At 43.5% G+C, this 26,915-nt stretch overlaps 1 long non-coding RNA gene across 3 annotated transcripts in view; it reads right to left on the bottom strand.

Moving 5' to 3' along the window:
• Positions 1–26,915, bottom strand: part of LOC146860593 (uncharacterized) — a 196,961-nt gene that overhangs the window by 148,980 nt on the left and 21,066 nt on the right. The window lies entirely within an intron of this gene.

Here is a 26,915-nt window from a genome sequence, read left to right as displayed (position 1 = left end):
GGAGTCAAGAGAACCTGAAGAGATAAAGAGAATTAGAAAGCCCAACCAAAAGTACAGATCACCGGAATGGTCTTATGTGGCACTGTCTGAAGAAGGAGAAGAAGAAACAGTGAATCGAGACAATCCGGAGGGGATCTTGAGAAAAGTGGTTGAGGAAAAGGAAAAATCTGTTGGAATCTTAAAAGTTATCCTGACTGACATTGGAGAAGAGTCGGATGCACAGGATGTTGTTGATGATCTGATACAATTTGATGTTGCTGAAGAAGAAGGAGTGAAAAGTGATGAATATCCAAATTGAGTGAACAAAAGAAATCACTTGGAGAAAAGTGAAAAGGAGAACGTCTGACATTCAGCTGTCTGAAGTAATCCAAAGTTCGAGAAATTTCAGTAGTGGAGTAGTAGAGGCTAAGTCAAAAGACAAGGTCAAAGTAGTAAAATGGCTAACATAGAGAATAACCAAAGTAGATGTGCCTTCTTAAGAAGATGGTGTAGAATGTGCTGCTGCTGTACTGGATTATTAATGCTACTATGGGGTGTTTTAGCTTTATTAGTTACATTTAGAGTTACAATAGGTACATTTGAGATGCATATAGAGAATGTGACAAATGCGGAGAAGAGTTCGCAAAAAGTAGTTCCAACTAGAATTAGTAATACTTACATGCATAAAGATAGGTCAATTAATGATTTTTCTAGTAATGTTTTTTCAAAGTTGTTATACGAATATGTGAAAACAATGGAAGTTAGGGATTGCTACGTTTGTATGCAAATACCTGCATCCGTTTCAGAGGGTGTTACTTATCACCATTTACCAGCTACGTATGGAATTTCTTGTAGTGTATTAAGTAGTGTTTTTTTATTTGTTAGGGAAAATAGATTATAAGATGTCTAACAAAGATAGTATTTTTGGGCAATTGCCAATGAACAAAAAGTTGAATCCAGCTAAAGAAGCTAACGTTTTTGGTGAGATTTTCATTGAAAAAGAAGAATTAACATTAGATTACATTTTTAAGAATAATTTAACTTGCAGTTTGGAAGGAGAGGAGAAAGCTTTCCTAAATATGGTGGAGGAAAGGAGATTGAGCATGCATGAAAAGGCAGGGAAATATAAAGTGAGTGAGACAATTTGGGACATTGAGATGGGAAAAGAATTAAGAAATGGGGTTAGTCCAACTTTAGCTCTAGATGCACCACAGAAGGGTAAGCTGTGCATTACAAGAGGGAAATCCCAATATGATACATATTTTGTTGGGACTAGTGAATGTCATGATACATACTTCATTGCAACAGGATGGGGTTTCAGAGGTGGAGAAGATACAATTTTTCCAGGAGTGTATTATGTTTGTGGGAACAAGGCTTATTACAAGTTGCCTGACCATTGGTATGGCACGTGTTATGTGGGCCTGGTCTTTCCAAAGATTTTTCATATAGATAGAATAGAAGATGTAGAACATATTAATTTACTAATGCGCTTCAAGAGGGAAACTTGGTCTGAAATAGTGGGTGACATTTTTGGAGCTTTAATTCCAGCAGTGGGAATTTCTTTGAATGCTTCTGGGATTCGGAAACTGTCAACAGTGGTGGATCGCTTATCGACAAATACCGCTGGAGGGTTTCTTTTGGTGAATACGGAACTAATTGCCGTACGTGCCATGTCTATGCAAAATAGACTTGCCCTTGATATTCTATTAGCTATGGAGGGTGGAGTTTGTGGAATGCTGAAAGTTCAACATTGTTGCACTTACATACCAGATGAAAGCAAAGACCTGAAGGTCTATATAAAAAATATTACTGATTTGCATGAAGAATTAGTACCACTTGAAGCTGAAAGTATTTGGACTAAAATAGCTGATAAAATAGTTGCTGTTAAGAATTTTATTGCAAAAATAGGTAGTACTATTATAGGTAAGATATTGTTTCCTTTGACTTGTATAATTGTTGCTTTACTGATATTGAGATTGGTGTGTTTGTGTTGTAAAAACAGGGGAGGGAAAAAGAAATTAATTAAAAGAAACAATGAAAAGAGAAATAAAAGGTTGAAAAGAGAACCACAAGAAATTGAATTAGAAGAATTAAGGGAGAGTGTTTATTTAGAAACAAAGAGGGATGATGAAAGAGTGTCTGGTGTGTAGTGTTGTGTAAGGAGAAAAAGACATTTCCAATTTCTCCTAAAATGGGACTAAATTTCACTAAATTTTTTTTTGGGTTGTTTATTTGGTGATAATATCACCAAAGGGGGGATTGCTGGAGCAGAGTTTTCTGATGAAAATCTATTGGGTTTTTAAGCTCTGGTTTGTCTATTTGTCATAATTAAAATTATTAATTACTAATTATTTGTTTTGTGTAAATGTTTTAAACTTACCAACACGTACTAATGAGAAGAAAACCGACACGTGGGAATGTTTTCGTTTGCTTATTAATAATGTGCATGTTTATTAAATAAACGTTGCTGAGTGCTGTTTATTTTAAAGCACGAAACGCTTTTGAATTAATGCTTTTCTGTGTTGCAAAGGCTAGATAATTACATACACATAAGGGTATTAGTGGGGTTAACACTGTTTAATCACTATGCTGTGGTAACGTTGTTTTTGTCTCTTTTAATTAAGATGGTCTATTTTGGCCTAGAATAAAATGGCCGCCGTTTGCAGCCTGGCCTCGAGTGAGAGATTTGTGATGAGAGGGCCTTGCTGAATATGGTCGAAGTCATCTGACCACAGTCTTCGCCTGGTTAAAATTTTCCGTGAGGACAGCAGCAGTGCTGGGCAAGTCTCCAAGAAACATTTGAATAGCCTTGGAGGACAAAGGAGCCATAATGAATGAACTGAATGGACTCTGAAGTCATCATGTTAGTTCCGAGGAAATGTGGATGTCGAAAGATATTTTTTAACTTTTAGTTCCTGTTCTGTCTTTTTATTTTTGTGATTTTTTCTGAGCGGAGATTTTCCAAATGTAGCGATGCTACATCCTTTCCTGCTCGCTCTGCTCAGCGGTTCAGCGGACGTTTAGAACATTTTATGTTTCTATAATATTGCAAGTTTCTCTATAAATATTGTTAGCCTAGAGAGGGTTTGAGGCCACTTTGCCACTTCTTCCCAAACCTGCGTTGGTGAGGATCGATGCTGTGAGGATGGTGACTTGGGAGACTTCTACTGAGAGACTTGTCCTGATGACCCATTCTGACATTTAGCTAGAATAGTTAATTATGAGAAAATGATTTATTCTGATTGATTTCCTTTGACTAATTTTAGATAAAGTACCATAATTTTAAATACGGTGTTGATGATTATTTCTTGTCAATTATTGAGTACTCTATTTGATTATTGTTGTATAGATTGTTTAGATTATGACTCAGGACAATTACAATAACTAGGTCTTATCGACCTCAGTGTAGATGTGGGGTGTTTAGGAGTTTTTCTTTCCACAGGTTCAGTGCTGGTAGAGTATTTGAGTGTATGTTAGTGAAATGGGCCCTAGTGTATGATGAGTGTATGTGCGTGTAACTGTGAAATTACTCTATCCGTGGAAGTAGGGAGATTTTGTACACCCCAATCTGCATCATACCCACCCCAGGACAGGGACCCAGGGGTCCCTGCCCTCTACCTACCTGTAACGCCCCTAAATTTAGTATTTAGGGGCACCCTGAACCTACCTTCCTCAGATTCCAGATTCTAAACTAGCAAAGAAGAACAAGAAGAAAGAAGACCTGCCGTGCAGCTGCTAAGAAGAGGAAGACACCAACTGCTTAGGCCCCAGCCCTACCGGCCTGTCGAGCCTCGAACCTGCTCCTGCAAAATCCCGGCACTTCCTGCGGCCAGCAACCTTACAAACCCCGGAGGACTTGGCTACCTTGTGACTCTGAGCACCTGGGACTCCCATGAGTAGTGGCTCTGCTCAAAACAAGTTTCTAACCCCTGGCATCAGCCCGGAACCGCGAACCCTGCACACTCTGCACCTGCCAAGTCTGGCCTGTGCCAGAGTGGAAAAAGACCCCGAGGACGTCGCCCCGGAAACTGTGACACCGAATCCAGCACCCAAGGACCCACCTCGACGCTCCTGGCAACGCCTGCAGCCTCAGAACCAGGGACCCCCCCAATCGCGATCAACAGAGGGTAAGATTTCCCGATGTCAAAAAGGCACCCCTGCACCCAGCGCCCTGCGGCCCCCTGTGCCAGACTCCTGGGTACCGACCTATCCTCCAACTACCCAACTTACCTCTCAAAGTGGTGGTGGCACCTGAAGAATCTTCGTCCCTGAGCTTGCAGCCTTAGTTCGTCCTTGAGCTTTCCCATTGAAATCCATTGAGCGCCCGAAGGCTCAAAAGCACCCAGCCGCCCGAGTGGCCCTGGCAGTGCAAATTCTACTCCTACCTACTTCCCCATTTGCCCTGAGCAAGTGACCAGGAGCTCAGCTCCCACAGTTGCGTGACCTGCTAGTCAGCAGCCACCAACCAAGGCCCCCCTGCCTCCCATAGGATAACATTGGGCCTAACTCACTCTGCACCCGGCTGCCCCTGTGCCGCAGAGGGTGTAACAACTGTACTTACCTGACCCTGGGAAACCCCCGAGTCTATGCCCAGTACCTTAAATCTGCCAGTCGAGTACTTACCCAAAAACCGATAACTCACTTTTCTTCCATAGGGTAACATTGAGTGGTTTCTTCTGAAATTTCTTCTAAGTATGGAGTTTCTAAACTTTAAAATATTCACCTAAAATCAACCGAGTAACAAAAACGCAAATACTCACCTGCTATTAGGAGAGATTCCAGTGCTGGATCTGGGTGCCCAACACTGACCCTGAAAAGTACTTACAACCGTACTTACCACTAACTCAATTTTCTCCCATAGGAGCCCAGCACTGGATTACAAAAGTAACGAGAACATACTTTACCCGTAACTTGAATTTTCCCCCATAAGAAACCATTGACTGTTTTTCTATGAAATTTCTTCTAAGTGTCGATTTTGCAAACGTATAAATATTCCTTAAAAATCGCCTGTGTAACTTAAACGCAGTTTCTCAACTGCGTACAGGTGGTACACTAGTGCTAGATCTAGGATCCAACACTGACCTAGAAAAAGTAACCATAACCACACTTACCTGCTAAGTGAATTTCCTTCCATAGGATAACATTGGTAATTTGATTAGCAAAAGTTTCTAAGTGTTAACTTTTAAAATAGCAAAATATTGCTTAAAAATCACAACAGTAACTAAAACAAATTTACTCACTTGTTTCCAAAAACTGTCCCAGGACTGAATCTAGGATCCAGTCCTGGAGTTAGAAAAGTAATCCTGAAAATAATCAAATTGCACATAACTTAAAATTCCCATTGAGCTCAATGTATTATTGTGTTTGAAATTGTGTTGCCTATTTCAACAAAACTAACTATTATCTGCAAAAGTCAATTGCCTATTGCAAAGTATTTAACTAAAGCATCTCATTCTGAGAAAGTATATTTAGATACCTGTTGTTGGTTCTAAAATAAAACAACCATAGATTTGTTATACAAACCATTGGCCTAGAGTTCAGTTCTTGAGTGTGTGAGACCATTTGTTGAGTGTGTACAACAAATGCTTTACACTGTACTCTGATACTGCCTTACTGCTCGACCAAGCTACCCCTTTAGAGAGTAAGGTTATATCTAACTTTAACCTCTGCCAAACCTCTGAGGACTGTGGACTCTGTACACACTGTACCTATTTGGGAACAGTCTATACAGAGCCACTTTCTCACAAGCTCGCCTTCAAAAATAAAGCCTCCTGGGACTCCTTCACAACCTACAGCGAAGAAACAATCCTAAAAGCACTCACGTCCTTGAACCCCTCCAACCACTTCTGACCCCCTCCCTGCAAACTACCTCAAAGATCACATATCGGTGCTACTGCCACTTTGGACAAAGATAATCAATGCATCCCTAGTCCAAGTAGTTATTCCTGAAATTCTCAAATCAGGACAAGTTTCCCCCATCCTGAAAAAAATGACGGCGGACCTCGCGGACCTAAATAAGTACCGACCAATTTCCAACATCCCAACTCTGGCTAAACTCCTAGAAAAATGTGTTCTCAGCCAGTTAGACAACCACATCACCAATTTCCACCTGCTCAATAAATTCCAATCTGGCTTCCGGGCAGGGCATAGTAGGGAGTCGGCTATGACCCACATAGTAGATGACACACCAGAAAAATCCTAGACCAGAATGAATCATGCCTACTTATCCTACTTGACTTATCTTCGGCATTTGACACCGTCAAACATGATAATCTACTAGACCTCTTGCAACACAGAATGGGCCTATCAGGTTCAGTTCTAAATTTGTTTACCACTTTCCTCCTAAATAGATCCCAAAGGTTCAAGGTCAACCAATCCCTGCCCATGGCCGTCCCACACACATTAGGAGTCCCGCAGGGCTCCTCCCTCTTACCTACACTGTTCAACCTATTCATGGAGCCACTCACTGAGATCCTCAACTCATCAAGGGGCATATGTATGAAAGCAAAAATTAGTCGCAAACGCTGCGAATCGCAAAAAACAGCGTTTGCGACTGATTTTTCGCTATTTCATATGTATGACACACTTCCAAACTGAAAAATAAGAAATCGCTAAATTAGCGATTTCTTAGGCTGCGAAACAAGAAAACTGCGAATTTCCTAGCGAATACCTAATTTGCGATTCCTTAGCGTTGCGAATATCGCTAACAAGAAATCGCTAGCTAAGAAATCGCAAACACATGTATGAAAAAATCGCAAATTGCGATTTCACGAAATTCGCTAATTAAGAAATCGCTATTAACACCAATTGCTTGCAGGTGGTAAACTGGTGCAAGGTACAAAAACCAGCCCACAATGCAACAAACACACCCACAATGGCTGCAATGTACGTGATAGCCAGGAGGCTGCGTATTCGGGCCCTTGCACACAGGAGAATGAGACAGGAACGTATCTTCAGGCTGCGCATCACCCTGTTACAGAACACTGAAGAGGAGATCTATGACAAGTACAGACTGCACCCACAGACCATAATGGACCTGATTGAGGAGCTGAAACCCCACTTGGAGCACCCTACTCGCAGGACACAAACAATTCCCACACATGTGCAGGTCCTGTGCTCCCTGCACCTCCTCGCGTCAGGGAGTTTTCAACGGGTCATAGCGGAGGTTGGTGGTGTGTCACAGAGTGCACTTTCGCGCTTCTTCCATGCCTTCCTAGATGCAATGCTACTGAGGCTCCCACATCACATTTACTTCCCCACCACCCAACAGGCATTACAACAAACGATACTGGACTTCTACCAGATTGCACGTTTCCCCCACGTCATCGGCTGCATTGACGGGACCCATGTGGCCATCACACCCCCAGCAGAAACTGAATATGTCTACAGGAATCGGAAATGCTACCATTCCCTCAACATACAGATTGTGTGCAACGCTAAGTATCACATCACCGACATCGTAGCCAAATACCCCGGCAGTACACATGACTCCTTCATCTTCCGACACAGCGGAATACACAGACGTCTGAGTGCTGGAGAGTTTGGGGAGGGGTACCTGCTCGGTAAATACATTGCACACATCAATACATCCACTACATCAGTTGAGGGGGGGGACATTGACTCACCTATTGTGTTTTTTACCATGCAGGTGACAGTGCCTATGCAGTGCGCGACTTCATCCTGACCCCATACCTGGATCCTGCAAATGCAAGTGAGAGGAGCTACAACAGGGCACACAGATCTACACGCTGTGTAATTGAGCGAACCTTCGGAATCCTGAAGAGCCGCTTCCGGTGCCTGCATAAGAGTGGAGGCGCACTGCAATACAGCCCTGAGACCTGCTGTAAAATCGTGGCAAGCTGTGCAATGCTACATAACATGGCAATGAGGAAAGGCACCACAATTGATGTGACCGATACAGACACATCGGATGACGAGCGCCCTGCTCCCCCTGCCAGACCAGCACCAGGAGTTGGGGCAGCTGCTGGACGCCAGAGACGGACTGAGATCACACAAAACTACTTTTAGGTGAGTATTGAGGAAATGAGACTACAAAGCCTGATGATGTGTCAAGTGTTTAATCACACTTAACATGAAAGAAATTGTAATTGTCCCCAGCACATGTTGTACACACAGTGCAGAGAAGGCACAAGAAATAGGGCAAACAGCCTTTTGCGGGTTAATGCACCCGTGTTGCAGTCAGTGTCCCCGCAGATGATCACCTCCGTCGGTGCCGTCCAGGGTGGTTGACCCCCATGGTGCGCCCTTGGCCTGCTACCTGTCTGCCACTGCGGCGTCTTTCACCTGGCAAGGTTGGAGTGATGCTGCTGCGACTCGATGTGTCCTCACTCTCAGCAGAGGCCATTAGTGCGCTGCCACCTGCATTGGCTGTCTGCAGCTGTTCCACAGCAGTGGTCACCTGCGCCAGCCCTCGCGCTATGTCCTGGCAGCAATGTGCCATGTCCACCTGCATGGTTACGCTTCTGCGTGTGAGTGCGCTGGTGGTAGTGCAGAGGCGGTTGACTGCCTTGGTATAATTGTGTAGCCGTGCATTGGCACGTCGTCCAGCCCTGTCATTGGCAGCTTGGGTGTCCCTCAAAGTGGCACAGAGCTCTCGTATTGCCGCTACCATGTTGCGATTGTCCTGATGTAGGCGGCCTAGCTGGCGATTCATTGACCGCATTGCCTTGCTTTGCAGGCGCTGTTCCTGCAACATGCACTGTTCCAAGCCGGAGAACACGGTGCCTTCTCCTTCTGTTGCAGTGCTGCTCCTGGGCCTTGACCTGGAAATGGCCTGTTCCCTTTGCCTTGGTGTTGGTGCGTCATGACGGGGCATGTCTGTCACACCCTGACTCCCCTCTCTCCTGTCGGTGTCATCGCCTGTTGCTGGGACTTCATCCTCAAATGGAGGCAGTGGGGGCACATGTGCGCGCTTCCTGCGCTGAATTGGCTGCTGCTCTGTCTCATCGCTGGAGTCCGCAGGGTCTGCAGGCTCCTCTCCCTCAGCGCTGTCTTCTTGTGGCATGGCGTGTGCTGTGGATGTAAAGGGGACTATATGAGTTTGTGTTACTCTCTGCATGTGGCACTCAATAAAGTTACAAATCTTTGACGGCTAATCTCTGACACATTTCTATTCAATGATCCCCAAAACACATATGTTGCATTTACTTGTGATGGTGTCATGGACACACAGTCAGACACAGTACTACGAGTACCATGATGCATTGCTGGGTGTGCTGTAAGACCTGGGCTGGATTGGCATGTTGGGAGTTAACTATGCGCATTTGGGGGAGTGTGCAAGGGATGGGGAGGAGTGCAGGGTGATTTGGCATGCATCTTACCTTGTCTGCTGGATGAGGGGTCGGAGCTGTCGATTGCAGCCACACCACCAACGCTCTCAGGCAGGAGGGTTGACTCCACAAGCTCCTCATGGGGGGTTGGCTGCTCGGCAGTGGATGGTCCTCCTCCAGTCTGACTGGCATCCTTAAGTCTGGCTGCCACTCTCTCCTTGGACCTCTGGCGCATATCATACCACCGCTTGCGCAGCTCCTCGATGGTGCGTGTGGTGACTCCAACAGCATTCACCTTGCTCTGTATTTCCAGCCAGATTTTCCTCTTCCTGGCCTCTGGGACTTTGAGTGCCTTCTTCCCAAACAGGAGCTCATGGCTGCAGACCATCTCCTCAATGAGGACCTCCTGCTCCTTTTCTGAAAACTTGTGTTTTCTCTTTCTTTTTTCTGCATCTTTGCCCTGCTGGTTTTGTTTGGGATCCATTGCTGGTTGCTGTCTCCAGGAAAGCCTCCTCACACTCCACAAGCAGCCTCTGGGTGTGGCTCAGGTGAGCAGGTGCAGGCAATCACTACAGTTTCCTGTTTGTGATGTCATCAGCCTGCACCAGGCTTGCAGATTCCCGTTTTTGCGATTTCTTATTTAGCGAATTTCGCTATTAAGAAATCGCAATACGGGATTCTGCGAATTATTTGCGATATTTAAGGAATCGCAAATGATTAGCGATTTATTTTATACATCCCGTTTAGCGAATCTGATTTTGCGAATCGCAAATTCTCGCAATTTGAGATTCGCTAAAGGGGAGTTTGATACATATGCCCCCAAATATCTACTTTCACATGTATGCAGACGACACACAACTATATTTAAAGATAAACTCTCCGGATTACATCAAATCTCTCAATCTAACTTTGCAAAAAACTCAGACATGGTTGATTGAAAACCACCTCAAACTCAACGCCCTCAAAACAGAATTCCTACTAATCACCCCACCTAACCAACCTGCCCCTATACAAGAATGGCTTAAACAACGTACAGCGCTCAACTGCCAACCTCTTATAATCGATTCAGCAAAATCACTGGGAGTAGCTCTGTACAGTAACCTAAACATGTAAAAACACATCAGTGCCGCAGCAAGAGGAGCAAACTTTCAGATGCACACCCTGAGAAAATTAAAACCCTACCTCCCAGTAAATGACTTCAAACTGGCAGTCCAAGCACTAGTAATTCCCAGACTAGAATATGGTAGTGCAACTCTCTGTGGACTCCCTAGATCGAAAACTGCCCCTCTAAGAGCATCACTCAACTCAGCGGCCAGGCTCATCATAGGTTCCAAAAGACATTGCCACATTTTCCCCCCAACTTTAAAGCACTCAATTGGCTACCCTTCAAAGCAAGAATTCAACTAAAAATCGCCTGCATTACGCACAAAGCCCTACATCACAAAACCCCGAGGTACCTGGCCCAGAAACTGGAGCTCTCATGTGCAAACAGATCCTTCAGGAGCGCCAGCAACCTTCTTCTGAAGCCTCAAAGATTTGCAAAGAAGGAAACATGTATTCGCGCTTTCTCTGGAATTGCTCCAAGGATTTGGAATGCACTTCCCCCAGAAACCAGACTTAACCCCTCAACTGCCTCATTCAAAAAAGAAGTTAAAATCTCTTCTCATGACGAAATTCACTTACATCGGACTCGTAGAACAACCAGCTGTAACGCAAGTCATTATCTCGAAATACTATGTTTCTTTTGTACATTGTCTTTTGTTTAACTACCTTAGTTGTAAAGCACTCTGATACCCGCAAGGGTCATGCTATATAAAACCTTCAAAATAAATAAAATAAATGATACTGGTAAACGCCAGTTTTGCATGAGAAACACCACCCGATTTCTTGTTGGGGTTCCTAATCTACTAAACTCCTAATCTACAACTAACTTTTGGATACTGCCTAAAAACAAAGGTGAATTGCCTAGGGTTTTGAAGTCTTTCATATATGTGCATCTCCTCTCTGTCCTTTATGCATTAATGTCAATATCATTGGAATTAATTAAGGCTCATTAAAAAATAGAAATGTTTCTACTGGAGTGCTTTAACCATAGAGCATTCCCACAACCTACAAAATTGAAATCACGTTTTCAAAATGGAAGAGTTGTTTCTCTTTTATCTTCTCTTTATTCTTCTATTTTCCTCAAAACATCTATATTCGTTCATGAACGTGATGATGTCGTACTTTAGAATTTGGGACCACGTAGGAGGCAGGGCCCTACCCCTGTCTATCTCGGTAATAGTGGACCGCGAATGGTTAATGCGGTATGTACAAGTGCTTTGTGTAACGTTTTAGCTATGAATGCACTATGTATACGCTATTTTCACATCACTACGTGGGTTCCATTTTGTATCGGTGGCCATCTTATGGTTGCCCTCACATAGGCTATATAACATGAAGCGAATACGGGCCTTTTAGAGCACATGTGCCTTTCTTTGACTCTTCTGTGACCTGGGCAGCTTGGCTCCGCTGCCCCAGGTCAAACTGGTCTCACGAGTTCCCCGTCCTCTGGCCACCTGTGATTAGCATCAGGGCTTGACACACCATAAAGTCTTTTCATCCTACACGAGCCTCCGGCTAATCTCTTTCACACCTGACTGTTGCTGCTTTATTGCTTGTTTCCCAAAAAAGGAGATGCTCATGTTTATTGGGGCCTATCGATATCTGATGTGGGATCTGAGCCTTGCTGGGTAAATAATTACGGGCTTGTTTAACTGGAATGTGAGATGGTCATCATGACTCTGCCTTTTCGTTTTGTAATGTATACTTTGAATGACCATACCATAAACTAAAGAATGTATGCCTGAGGCAGGAAATTCTGTATTTAAGAAGAAGCCCGTTTCTGTGATTTTCAGCAGTCTCCTGAGAACATACACGCTGTTGTACTTCTAGGATACCTGTAATTGGTCTGCAGCCAATAAACTGATCTTTGACTTCACCCAGAAGACTCTGTGTTTCTGTAGGTCTGAAACAGGAAGAACCCCGAAGTCATAGGGTGTGTTCCCCTGCACCGCTGGGCTTAAAATACCCAGTACTTCAGTTGGCGCCCAACTCGGCGCGATTTCAGCGGTACCGGTCCAAGCCAGAGGTTCGTGAGGAGCTTCGTGTGGAAATTCTGGAGGAAGGCCGCCACTTCATCGACCCCTGCATGTCGACGTGGTCCGAAAGTCTTTTCTGCGAGGTTCTCCGCGTCCCGACGGCTACGAAGGACTGCGGCCCTGATTAATCGCCCTGTTTTGGACCCTTGACGATTTTGGTAGAGCGAAACAATCGAGAGAGTCTTCTGGTGACGCCATTGATCATCGATATTCAGTTAAGTATAAGTGGAGCGTCTCCTAATTTGTTTGGTATCCTTCGGGATAATCTTGGTTTATTTGGAGTTTGCAAACCCCAAAGCCAGAGGACTCGTGTATTCACGAGACTATCGTAATCGATAATCCTCTGAAGTTGGGAACTAGACTAGTGAGCAAAGATGCCTGGTGCTAGTGTATTTGGAAGACTATTTTGTTTGGGTTGTGGAAGGGATTTCCAGTTAGAGGATTCATGTCCGGTTCCTCCAATTGGAACTCCAATTTATGAGCTTTATGTAAAACATGGCGTGGGCCCCATTGCATATAATGAAATATAGATCCGATACACCAGAAAGGACGGTGTTTTAAAATGGCCCCAAAACGGTAGTTTCGATACAGATATCTTAGATAATTTGGAAGTTAAATTGTTTAAAAAGAAAGCCCGGCCGGCGATGTTTGATTCTTTCCGCCTATGGCGAAAGGAAGCCAAACAGAAGGAAATTAAGCTAGCAAAAAGGGATAAGAGAGAGAGAGGTATGTCAGTGATGCAAGCAGCTGTGCAATTTAAAGATAATGAGGAGGAACAAATGAGGGAACAGTTGCATAGACAGCGCAAACTAGGTATTGATAAATGTTACCCTGCTTTGTCACCCCTTGTGCAAAATGACACAAAAGAGAATGAGAAAGATTCCCTAATGTCCCATTTGTTAAGTTCGCCACCCCCATATGCGCAAAATGCCACAGCACCTCCACAGCTTGTAAATGTGCAGCCTCCAGTAAATATGCCGCAAGCCTTCCCGCAGCTGCCAGCTCCTCTTCAGCTGGCTCCTATCCCTGCAGTGCAGCCCTCTCAAGGGCCGCCGGTTTTGTTACCTGTTACCCCCGCGCTTCCTGCGACTTTGTCTAGCACGCCAGCGGTTTCCCCTGGCGCTCCTTCTTACACTACCCAGGTACCTGTATCTGAATCTGTTTTTCTTCCCTCTGTCTATCCCCCTGTTTTCGCCTCAACTTCTCCTTCAGCACGACAACGACTAGCTAATGTAGTTACTAGTCTAATGTTGCCTCTTTTTGGGTCATCTAGTACGACTCCTGCCTTACAGCGTAAGCAATTGCGCAGTCAACTGCCTGATTCTGACGAGAAAGTGGTGTTAGATCATCTGGCGCATAGGTGGATTGGTTTCCCTTCATGCTATGATGTGGAATCGGTTGTTGATGTGTTTCATCAATGGGATGCCCCGAAACAGAGGTATGTGTTCGAGGAAATGTGTGAAATACTCTGTGAGGAATTGGATAATCATGGTAGAGATCCAAGCCCGCAAGAGTTGTGTCAGGTGAGATTCGATTTTGGGAAAGGTACGATTGTAGGCCCCGATGTCAATAAAGCAGTTGCGATCTTATTATCCTTGAGGAATGATGATTGTCAACAGCCATTGTTTACACAAGATTTCCCTGTGGGGAAGAAGGGAAAAGCGCGACAATACCCTATGAGAGAAGTCCCTCCGGTATGGAAGGAAGCTGTTGCGGCTGATGCCGCTCAAGGTATTGCTGCTGCTCCAGCACATTTTCAGCGCGTTTGGGTACATGTCCCATGGAAACGATCTGAGGTCTTAGCGCTTAAACAGACATTGCCTGATCCCCGTAAAAATCCTGCAGGATATTATAAGGCGTTATCCCAAACTGCAGAATCATGTGTAATGAATCTGGCCGATATAGACATGTTGTTTGGGAATGTTGTTCCACAGCCTTTATGGGGATCCATTCGTAATGTAGATCACGCTGCAGAATTGGGTGACACATGGGCTAATATCATTGCTGCAGACGCTAGACAAGTTGGCGGTGCAAAACCTGAGCCACTCATAGCAGCGCTCCCTGGTAGAATTATTACCTACATGAAAACCATGATGCCCGCGATGCGCGTAAATTGGGACAAATTATCCGCCTGCAAGCAGAAGAAAGAAGAGACAGTGTCTGATTTCTTTACCAGGTTTGAAGAAACGTTTATCGACCACAGTGGTCAAGACATGAGCACTGAAGGTGGCCAACGGTTATTCGTTGATAAATTTGTGCAGAATCTACTTCCCGAGTTGTGTAAGAAATTAAAAGACTCAGAAAGTTCTTGGGCTGTTTCCTCTTCAGCGCAAATACTGGCTACTGCACAGTATTATGGAAATAGAGACAAAGATGAGAAGGATAGAACAGATAAGAAAACGAAAGAACTAAAAACAAAGGTCCTCTTGCAGCAGGCTTATCCACCACGTGGAGGACAGAATAATTATAGGCAAACACAAGGTATCTATCAGCAGCCCCAACAGTTTCAGAGTAATCAGCCAATGAATGGGTATTATCAACCACGAATCCCTGTAGGTCCCAACCAATGTTCATATTGTAAAGAGGAAGGTCATTTTAAATATAGTTGCCCTAAATTAATGCAGCGTAACAGTAATGCGTATGGTGCAAGAGGTAGAGGTGGCCAGCAGGCTCCTAGAGGCAGAGGGCGTGGAAATTTTCTCCAGAACGCGCGTCCTCTTCCGCCTCAGAATACCATAAATAGCTTTGATCAGCAAGCCAATGCGTCTGGTAATACGGCTCAGTACTACAATAATGATTATTATGCAGAAGATGACAATGTAGAAGATGATGATTACTAGGATCGCCGTAGACAGAGAGAGGGAGTTGTTTCAGTGCCAGTGGATCAGAGTGGACCCTATGTTAAAATAACTACAGCAAATGTAACGGAGCCCTTTCTGCTGGATACTGGTGCTGCAAAGAGTTCAATCATGCATTCAAAACTCCCTGGCGCGCCTTTGTCTGGCGAAATGAATGTCTCAGTAGGTTTTTCTGGCGCCCCAGTTAAGAACCCGATTTCTAGTCCTATGTCACTTTCTGTTGGACCTTGTGAGCTAAAAGCACCCCTCATTCTAACGACAGGTTGTGGTGAAAATTTGCTAGGCTTAGATTTGCTAAAAAGATTGCATGCAACGCTATATTGTTCTCCCTCAGGAGTACAACTTACATTAGGCAAGAAAGTGATTTCCCCGATGTATTTGTCTAAAAATGCAATACCACCTGAATTGTCATCCCTTCCGGATGCCCTTTGGGCCACTGGTCCCAATGATGTGGGTCTCTTGGAAATACCGCCATATGTGGTCACTTTAAAAGCCAATGTCAGATTGCCACGCATTCCCCAGTACAAGAACTCCAATGAAGGTCAGAAAGCATTGTTAGCAATTGTCAGTGATTTGATTAAAAAGGGTGTGATTGAAGAAACAAGAGGCAACGTTTGCAATAGTCCTGTTTTACCCGTCTTAAAACGAACGGACCTTTCACAGCCACCTGTTTACAGATTTGTGATTGATCTTAGAGAGGTTAATAAGATTGTTGTGCCACAGTTTCCAGTTGTCCCTGATATAACTGCTTTGTTAACCATGATTCCAGCCTCCGCTGCATGGTTCTCAGTGATCGATCTAAAGAATGCTTTCTTTAGCATCCCAATTGCAGAGGAGAGCAGAGACATTTTTGGCTTTAGTTTAGGAGGTCGCAGCTTCCACTTTGAACGCGCTCCCCAAGGCTACTGTGAAAGTCCATCAATATATGGTCAGGCTCTAAAAGCGCAGCTTGATGCACTTGTTTTGCCTAGTGGCGCTATCCTCATTCAGTACGTCGACGATTTACTGATCGCCGCGGATACTGAAAAGATTTGCAAACACGCTACCTTGTCATTGTTGTGTCATTTGTCTGCCTTCCATCACAAAGTGTCTCTCTCAAAGCTGCAATATTGTCGACAAGAGGTGACCTACTTAGGTCATCTCTTATCGAAGGAGGGAAGGAAACTGACCCCAGAAAGAATTCAAGCCATTGCACAGTTGAGTGTGCCAAGAACACAGAGAGAAGTGCGTGCTTTCTTGGGCATTACTTCATACTGTAGGCATTGGATTCCTAATTTTTCCTTGTTGGCAAAACCTTTGTTAGCATTGACATGCAAAGACACACCGAATCCCATCCCATGGTCTGAAGAGTGTCAGAAAAGTTTTTGGGAATTGCGTAATGCATTGTGTTCAGCTCCTGTGTTGGGTACCCCTGACTACAGCAAGCCTTTTACATTGTATGTTCATGAGAAAGATGGTTGCGCATTATCAGTGTTAACACAGCCTTTTGGCGACAGACCGCGTCCATGCACGTATTTTTTGGTCAACCTTGGACCCTGTAGCGAGGGCATTGCCAAGTTGTTTGAGAGCCACAGCCGCCGCAGCTATGTCTATTCGACAGTCTGCTGGACAAGTAATGGATAATACATTGATTGTTATGGTTCCACATGCTGTGGACACATTGTTAAACAGAACCAAGACACAACACTTAACTAGTGCGCGATTGTCTGGTTATGAGCTGACACTGTTAGCAAATCACATACACATAAAGAGATGCAACACATTGAATCCAGCTACACTATTATCAATTCCAGCAGACCTAGATGAGATTGAGCAACATGATTGTCTGTTCAGAACAGAAGAAGAGACGAAAGGGAGAGTAGATCTTAAAGATACTCCCCTGACTGAGTGTGATGGTACTTTATGGGTGGATGGTTCGTGTTTCAAGCTTCCGAATGGTGATACGACTGCTGCATATGCTATCACGACTTTGCACTCGATTGTGGAAACTGCGCGTGTGCCACAAAACTCGGCTCAAGCAGCAGAATTGATTGCCCTTACAAGAGCATGCGTGTTGTCTGAAGGAATGAAAGTGAACATATACACTGATAGCCAGTACGCCTTTGGCGTGGCTCATAGTTTTGGGCGATTGTGGAAGGAACGTGGGTTCCTGACTTCGCATGGAGCTAAGATTCAGAATGGGAAGTTGGTGAATGATCTCCTTGAGTCGCTGACCCTACCGTTGCAAGTTGCGATTATGAAATGCAGTGCGCACAAGAAAATCACTGATGATGTTGGTCGTGGTAATGCGTTTGCTGATGAAGTCGTGAAAGAAACAGCAAAAGATGTGAAGACTCGAAAGTATGTTGCAGGCCCTGCCAGATGGGTTGGTGATGTTGGAATGTGTGAAAACACAATAGAGAGTGTAAAGTCCCTTCAAGCTGAAGCCACAGAGAAAGAGTTAAGCAAGTGGAGAGAAAGTATGGGTAAGTTGGATGAGAATGGTTGTTGGATTGATTTGTCAGAACATAGGCGATGGTTGTTACCTGATGCATATGTGCTCCCAGTAGTTACTATGGCACATGGAATGGCACATATCAGTACGAAAGGAATCTGTAAGTTGTTGGCTCCAGTATGGCAGAATACTGGAATTCCTAAGTGTGCAGAGAATGTGGTCAAGAATTGTATGGTATGCTTGAAACACAACCCTGGTAGGGGAACCCCAACTCCAGCTGGTCATTTTGCGCCTCCATCATATCCATTTGAAGTTTTGCAGCTAGATTTCATCCACATGGAAAGATGCAACAACCTGAAATATGTGTTGGTGGTTGTTTGCGCTTTCTCAAAATGGATAGAGGCCTATCCTCTAAAAGATAACACTGCCCTGTCCACAGCCAAAGCCCTTGTGAAGGAATTTTTCCCTAGGTTTGGAATGCCAAGAATGGTGTGGAGTGATAATGGGAGTGAGTTTGTGGGTAAAGTGATGAAGAATGTGTGTGAGGGTCTAGGTATAAGGCAGAAGTTTCACGCTGCAAATCACCCCCAATCAGCTGGATTAGTAGAGCGCTACAACGGCGCTCTAAAACTAAAATTGGCCAAAATCCAGCCGAGCACCGGTCTTAAATGGCCTGATGCTCCGCCTCTAGCACTCCTATCCACAAGAATGACCGTGCACTCACGAGTGGGACTTAGTCCCTACGAGGTCGTTTTTGGCCGCCCGGCCAATGTATGGGGTGTGCCAAGACCGACGAAATTCAGTGAAATCGAACATCCAGTACTGCTTAATTATTTGTATGATTTGACGGTTAAACTGCGTGTTTTACACCAACAGGTGCATGATACTCTTCCCCCAGGCCTCTGAAGCTCCAGGACACCCTATCGACCCTGGCACGTGGGTCTTGGTGAAAAATTTTCAGCGGAAAACCAACGATGAGCCTCGTTGGATCGGCCCTCATCTCGTACTTCTGTCTACAAGATCAGCTGTTCGAGTGAAGGGGAAGAAAAACTGGATCCACGGCGCCCACATCAAAAGGATCCCTTTGCCTCTGCCGTATGACCAGTAGGTCCAGGAGGGTATCGCAGACTCTGAAACAGACACTGTACCTCGCTTTGTGCCGTTCAGTGATGCACGCATAAAAGGCACAGCTTCAGCGCAGGAAAGTGACGATATTTTGCAAGAAGCTGTGCCACCGTCAATTCGATTGAACACTACAGAGCCTGAACTTTTGTTTCAAGATCAAACAGTGCCTGGCCGTTTTCGTTACAATCTAAGGCCAAGGCCCATGGACAAATAAAAATTCTTTTCCTTTTACCTTTTTATTTTCTGATAACCAGAGCTCTCCCATCTGAAGGACTTTCTTGATTTTTGTTTTTCGAACCACCATCCGGGTTCAGCCGTAGGGTCGCGGTGCCAAGACTTTGGGGTACAGGCCGAAGACGTTAGGTCGACGGTTCTGGTTGGTCTAGGGCGTTCCCTGGACTGACAGGCGTACTCCTTAGCAGAAGATACTCACCCGCCGCGAGCGGCACGATTAGAGGATGGAGTTTTGTAAGATGGAGAGACTCACTGAGGAAAGGAACTTTAAAGCAAGAATATGTAAAATAATGAAAACCAAACGTTTTGTATTTTTATGCCTGTTTGTATTATGTAGTATGGTAATATTTACTGTAGGATTTGTATTCTTCTCCTCTCAAGAGCCCATTGCACCCACTGTACAGCCTATACCTCCTCCTACTATCTCCTCACACTCTTTTCACCCTCTGCCTGAACATGAACAAGCTAGACGATCAGAGTTTGTGAATAACTCGTTTATTCAATTCCTGCACCAACTAGTCATGAATACAACAAATTGTTGGGTGTGCGGTTTAATGCCACATACCATTAATAAGGGTATTCCCTATCTGGTGCTGCCGTATAGTTACAATGGATCGTCATGGGCATTCCAGACCATGTTTCTCTATGCACTAGATGCGTACTCCCCGCGACAACCGCGTTCCATCAGACCTAGCACCAATAACAAAGCTTTAGTGAAAGGAGTTGCCGATATGAGTAGAGATATCGACGCATACTCATCCATTCCCAAAGAAGAGTTGAGAGCTTATGTAGGGTGGAACGCGACGGGGTATAGTATTAGTCTAGGTGAAAGACAGCGGAAAATCTCATCCCCAATCTGGGTCGTACCCCACATAGGTCGGTTCTGTTTACAAGGTAATGGTCAGAATCTTAGAGCTCAATTGGGGAGAAGTGACTGTACTGAAACGTACACTTTTCCATCGCAGTTTTCCCCTGCGTTTTTGGCTGCCAAGGGTACATATTTTATCTGCAATGATCGAGCATATACATGGTTGCCCCCGGATTTCTCGGGCACATGTTATATTGCAAATCTGTTACCGCCAACATTTACTGCCGCCTCGGACTATCACAAGACCAGAATTGTGAGAGGCGTGATTAGAAAGGAGGATACTGCCGGTCAGGAAGCAGGAGACTTTTTCTTGGGTTTCCTGCCGTTTTGGGGACCTATGGTTAATAGTAGGAACCTGAGACAACTGACTCGTGTGGTTGAATCCACTGTTAATGTTACGGCTGGTGCCCTTGGTAATTTGACAGCTGAGCTCCAAGCGGATCGCCTCATGACTTTGCAGAACCGCATGGTTCTAGACGTTATACTTGCAGACCGTGGTGGGGTATGTAAGGTTATCCAATCCAGTTGTTGCATTTTCATACCAGACAACGCTCCAACAGTTTACCAAGCCATCTCCAAACTGCATAAAATATCTGAGTCCATACACGTGGATAAAGGAGATTGGTCACTGGTGGGGTGATTCTGGGAACTGATATCTGCCTGGGGTTGGAAAGTTCTGATGGTCATTGGAATGATCTTAGCCATCCTTTTCCTGTTCTGTCTGTGCATACAGTGTGCTCCTGGGATATGTGGCCTCTGTGCTACATTATGTGTAAGGAAACCTGTATCGAGGGACGAGCTAAGTAATAGGATGATGCTACAGCAACATCTCCATGACTTCGTGAATATTGACTTAGACTCGGATTGAAATGAGTGTAGTTATTGCCTATGTAAGGGCAAAAGGAGGGTCTGTCGTACTTTAGAATTTGGGACCACGTAGGAGGCAGGGCCCTACCCCTGTCTATCTCGGTAATAGTGAACCGCGAATGGTTAATGCGGTATGTACAAGTGATTTGTGTAACGTTTTAGCTATGAATGCACTATGTATACGCTATTTTCACATCACTACGTGGGTTCCATTTTGTATCGGTGGCCATCTTATGGTTGCCCTCACATAGGCTATATAACATGAAGCGAATACGGGCCTTTTAGAGCACATGTGCCTTTCTTTGACTCTTCTGTGACCTGGGCAGCTTGGCTCCGCTGCCCCAGGTCAAACTGGTCTCACGAGTTCCCCGTCCTCTGGCCACCTGTGATTAGCATCAGGGCTTGACACACCATAAAGTCTTTTCATCCTACACGAGCCTCCGGCTAATCTCTTTCACACCTGACTGTTGCTGCTTTATTGCTTGTTTCCCAAAAAAGGAGATGCTCATATTTATTGGGGCCTATCGATATCTGATGTGGGATCTGAGCCTTGCTGGGTAAATAATTACGGGCTTGTTTAACTGGAATGTGAGATGGTCATCATGACTCTGCCTTTTCGTTTTGTAATGTATACTTTGAATTACCATACCATAAACTAAAGAATGTATGCCTGAGGCAGGAAATTCTGTATTTAAGAAGAAGCCAGTTTCTGTGATTTTCAGCAGTCTCCTGAGAACATACACGCTGTTGTACTTCTAGGATACCTGTAATTGGTCTGCAGCCAATAAACTGATCTTTGACTTCACCCAGAAGACTCTGTGTTTCTGTAGGTCTGAAACAGGAAGAACCCCGAAGTCATAGGGTGTGTTCCCCTGCACCGCTGGGCTTAAAATACCCAGTACTTCAATGAAGAACGGTTCATAGTTTATGAGCCAGAAAGAACCTTTATTTCCTTTAAAAGCATTCTCATGCCATACAAGGGCTTACAGAGAGCATCTATGTAGGCTAATCTTCAGTATTATTTCACCATGCCAAAGGCATTGGAGTGTTTGCAGCTGTGCATCTTTGTGATGCCTTACTACTCTATCCTTTTTTCGAAGCAGCTGTCCAAATCAGCTGCCAGATTCTTCCTTCAAATATACCCATGGCCGTTCATTTTTTCCTATCTCCAAACAAATTTCTCAGCAGCTTGCTTTTCATCTGACATTTATTTTCCAATGTGATGTATACTGCATTTTCACGATCTGATTGGATTAAACATGGAGGGCACACACTCTGTGAAATTGAATTTCATAGCATAGTAGTCTAATAGTATCTTGTGAACAAATGTTGCCTGGTGAATGACTTCATAACAGTGGTTAAAAATTCCAGTCGACCAGGTTGAATACCATCTCCACATCAAGCAGAGGATGGCCAACACTGTGAGTTATCATACAATAATTCAACATCTAAATACATCAAAAAGCAGTGGGATCAGCACCAAATAATCTTTACAGTACAGTTTAATCAGTCTTGGACAACCTTGGACAGGAAAGGAATTCTTATTTTATTTTATTTGGAATATCTTAGTCCATAGGTGCTGTCACCAAGTGGAGTGGAATAATTATCTTGCTAAATTCACACAATATATTAGAGGCAATGTGTAAAGTATTTATCCAGTACTCTACCAGCAACAAAGTGAAGACACAACAAAAGTAATATCCCAAACCAATTTATAAAAATAGAGTACATTTAAAAAAGAAATAATGACACTACAGTGAAAAGAAATCCAATAAGTACAAACCGAGATATGGATTTTTAAATTTTTTATTAAAAATAGCGCCAAAAGCAAACATTGTGATTATTTGGTTGTGCTAGACTGGGTTAGTGTCAAAAGTTAAGGCTGGCTGTGATGAAGCACAGGTGAGACACAGGGACCAGTTTTGTCCTTGTGGAAAATTTGCCTATGGGCTTAGAACGTTTTATGGAGACAAGTGGTCGTTGACCAGCAGGGCAAGCTGCAAGCAGGATCTGAAGTCGGGATTTACAACAGTAGGTTTCTGAAGAGTGAGGTCCTGGTGCCGTCATTGATAAAGGTGAGAAATCTCCGATGTATTTGCATGTATGCTGTATGTTACACAAGGGTGTGGAATTTAATACAAAATATATTTACCATGGGACAGGTTGCTTCATAAGTCTACTTGTACTGTAAAATAAATCCACATGTCTCTTTGGTGCCACGTAGTGCAGCAGCAAATTATAGTAGCAATTTTATTTTATAAAAGCTCTGATAATAGCCTTTCTGATTATGCCAGGGATCATACTATAGTAGGCGTTGAACTCTAGCAATTTCCTTATTTTGCTGCCTTTCTGCAAATCTGCATACTGGGGTTGGAGGTAGCATTAAGCAATGATGCAGGGTTGAAATGTCCTTTTGAGTCTTTGCAAACCTACTAAATGTTATGTTTTAGGGGTTTTCACCAGATCTTTTACCATACTGAGAAAGGTTGGAAATTTACTCCTGACACTGGCAGAAGTAAAACGTCTTCCAGGGTAGTGAAAAGAAAGTGGGTGGAGGTACAGGGAGCTTGTAAATGCTCAACAGATTTTCAAATGAGCAAATCTACACCTGCATATTTTCTCATGATAAAAAGCAGTTCACACATATTTTCGAAGAGTACGATTTCCTGACCTACTTCTGTAAATTTGTGTGAATTCATAAAGCATAAATCTGCACTGATGCAAGGACATACACCATGGTTGCAATTTTGTGACTTTCTTTAAGAATTGGGCCACTAATTAGGTCTGTAGTTAACCAAGGCCTTTTTCTAATTACAATTGTATCTATCTATCTATTGACTGGCTTCCACTCTCTCACAAGAAGCATATCATCACACATAGTAGTTTTGTTCAGTGCCAGGGACTACAGTGCCAATGTTTGCTTTGGAGACCAGATTATAATATTGCTTTTTGCCAATGTTGGTTATAATGGTGAGGGCCTGGCAGCTCTCACAAAGTTTTACAAAACAACACCAATATCAAACCTATTGGCTTTGCCAGTGCTGGTTTTATTTTCTTGTTTCCCATTAACTTGTTGAGACTGGTTGCACTAACTTTCCTTTATGAATATTTTTGGAAATTAGTTGCATGCATCAACACATTTTACTAAATGATGCTTCAAAGTACAATTTCACAGTAGTTTAGCAAAACATTCTTTTTTCCTGTTGGCATTTTTTGGTAAACGTTTTAATTTTGAAAGCAAAGCATCATCAATCTTATTTTCAAGCTTCTGTAGATATTTTCATCTAATTTAAGAGCATTTGGGGAGCATTGTATGTACTCTCATATTGTTAAACTTACCAAATGTGTGTACACATGTTTACACTGGAACCACGGTCAGAAGCGCAGTCCAAGCTTACAACATTTCATTAGAGTGCTCACTCCAATAGGAAAGGCTTTCAATTAATGAAATACAAGTTTGAACTGCATTAACATATGGACACAAATATTACCTTAACTTCAGACAATGCCCTTCCCTAGTCAATGGGTTTGTGCTGCCGATGGTTGGTCTACTTTTTCAAGGACAAAATAAACATGAAAACTTGTTTTCTCTGACCACAAACAATATGTCCTGGGAGTCACCCCTGTTACAGAACACATGCGTACGAAAACATTACACTTGCCAAAATCATGTCTAGTAGACAGGGCCTTGCAGTCAAATTCATGGTGGTTGCATGGGACCACCCATGGTACACCCTTTTGATGCTAAGTAGGGCATAGCGCTAAAATGCGTTTCTTCTGGGCTACTTTAAAGTTAATCCCAATTCTACATTCTGTGCCAGTTAGCACCATTTTTGTGACACAAAGCCATAACAAACTGTTAGTAAATTTGAGCTTTAACGACTAGAGCAACCTTATTCAAGTGGAACCATCCCAATGGTAATGTCGAACCTGCGAGTCTGTTAGCTGCATGTATGTAATAAAATCCCAAACATGCATATTTTGCTAACACTCGAGCTCAGCTAATAGATTATCACAAAGTGAAGCAATCTGAAATATAATTTAAAACATTTTGAAACAAAAAGAATTAAACGAGTTATCTCCATGAGAGAGTGATAGCAGACATCTGAGCTCTACGACTTTTAGCATCTCTCAGACTATGCACAGCAACTGGAGTGAAGGAGGCATTTGGTTAGGAATGACCTGGCTTCGTTATCCCTAATTGAACATTAATTTAAAAATACAAGCCAGCGGAAAGGTGGCCACTGTTAGACCGAAGGCAATTCATTACAATTACAGATGAGTCCGAAGGAGCAGTGATATTTAACATTATTCTAAGCAGTGGAATCTACCTGTCAGGGGAAAGATTAAAGACAATGTTACAGAGCCTGCCTACACACCACCCCCCACCCCCTCCCTCCTCTTCCCCCTCCATGTCTGCCTGCCCCAACCTCCGGTTGGCTTAGAAAATAATGTTTTAACTATGCTTGACGGTATTGAGACAACAGTGGCAGGTATGATGGATTGCTTGTGGTTACTAAAAATATGGGGGGGGGGGGGGCGGCATTAGCACAACCTGAACTAATGGCCTATTGCCTAATATTGTTTGATTAATGCATGTTTACCATAAAAATACCCCTTTTAGGAGGAGACGAGGATAATGTTTAGTGTCAGATCAAAAAACCACGAGTTCATGGCCATTTAAACATGCTGTTTTCTCCCTCTCTGGTCCCTCCATTCCTTCGTCGCCACTGATCCTTGGTGGATATGTTGTGCACGTCACCTCGAAGAGGAATCGCATTTGCCAAATCCCGGGGGTGGGGGGGGGGACATGAGACTGAATCAAAGTAACGTGTGATTGATTACATTCATTCGTGTCTTCATTTTTCATTCCGTGAAACTGTAGTTCAAGTGTCTTTTTGCGCTAACTGAATCGCAGGTCGAGTGCCCTGTAAATGTGACAGACCTCTTTGCAGTAGCATCCCACTGCAGGGGTGCTTCAATTAATTAAGTGTTGCAATGCCTGGTGAAGGTTTAAGCTTAGAAATTAAATGACTTTATGAAGTAGCACATATCCGCTACTCTCTCCACTCTTCTTTCCGGATTAGGGCTGCAGAAAAATTGGATTTGTGCAGTTGCAAAAAAAAGCCCATTCCCCTTAATGGCTGCAAATAAGACGAACCAGAATTTCAGGGTAGAGCTAAGCCATCAAGCCAACATTTATTTACAGATTCTGTCTCCCTGACAGAAATTCTTTACATAAAATTTGTTTTCCTAAAATGTAATATCCACATTTGTATAAATAATAAAGTGATCAAGTACTGCAAAGGCACCAATGAGCTTTTCTTAATTTATTGTAATATTGTTTTTATATTACGTATAGGGTGCAGCTCAGCTGCATTAGATTGTTTTTGCTTGGACAAAGGGCATTCCAGAAAACACTACGGTGGGAAAACTGAGCAGTTTGGAGTTGGAGGACGGTGGTAGGATAAATCAAAAGTTGTATTTTCACTCGGCCTGTACCAAATTTCAAATCCACTGGTAAAATTTTCTGGAATTCACATCTTCTCAACTTTGTGAAATTGTGGACTTGACACAAATTTGCAGTGAGAGGCATTTCAGAAAGAAAAAAAAAAAAAAGATACATCCATTATTTTAAGCACGTTTCGATATTTCATGACACCGGATACAAAAAAGATATACAGAGAGATGGAGGTGTTACCTATAGCAAATATTCTTCACTTTAAAGAGTAACACTTTTTTGTGGAAGGTCAACAGTCGGTGTCTGGGCAACTGGTGTGGAAACAACATCTGAATGAGGTATCTGTGTAACCATTGTTATGTTCACCATGTAGAAGGTTTCGATGTCAGCCTAGTAAATTTTGGGTGTGGTAACATGTTTACAGCAGGTCTGTCCAAAAATAAGTACGGCAACATGGCATGGGGCTTTTGAAGTTTGGTTGGTGCCCTGGTAAGGAGCTCAAAATAAGATCCCTTCTTACACAGTGCTCTAGTCTGTGGGACTCCATCTCTCTGTATAACTTCCTGGCCAATTTTAGTCTCAAGTTGTAATGAATACGTATTAACTGTCGCAATTTTAACCTAATATATATATCTATTGATGTGTAAAAAAGCTTTTCT

The sequence above is a fragment of the Triturus cristatus genome, chromosome 3_1, assembly GCF_964204655.1.
Source record: "Triturus cristatus chromosome 3_1, aTriCri1.1, whole genome shotgun sequence".
Lineage (NCBI taxonomy): Eukaryota > Metazoa > Chordata > Amphibia > Caudata > Salamandridae > Triturus > Triturus cristatus.
The sequence above is the reverse complement of the archived record's forward strand: the minus strand, read 5'-3'. Positions and strand labels throughout refer to the sequence as shown.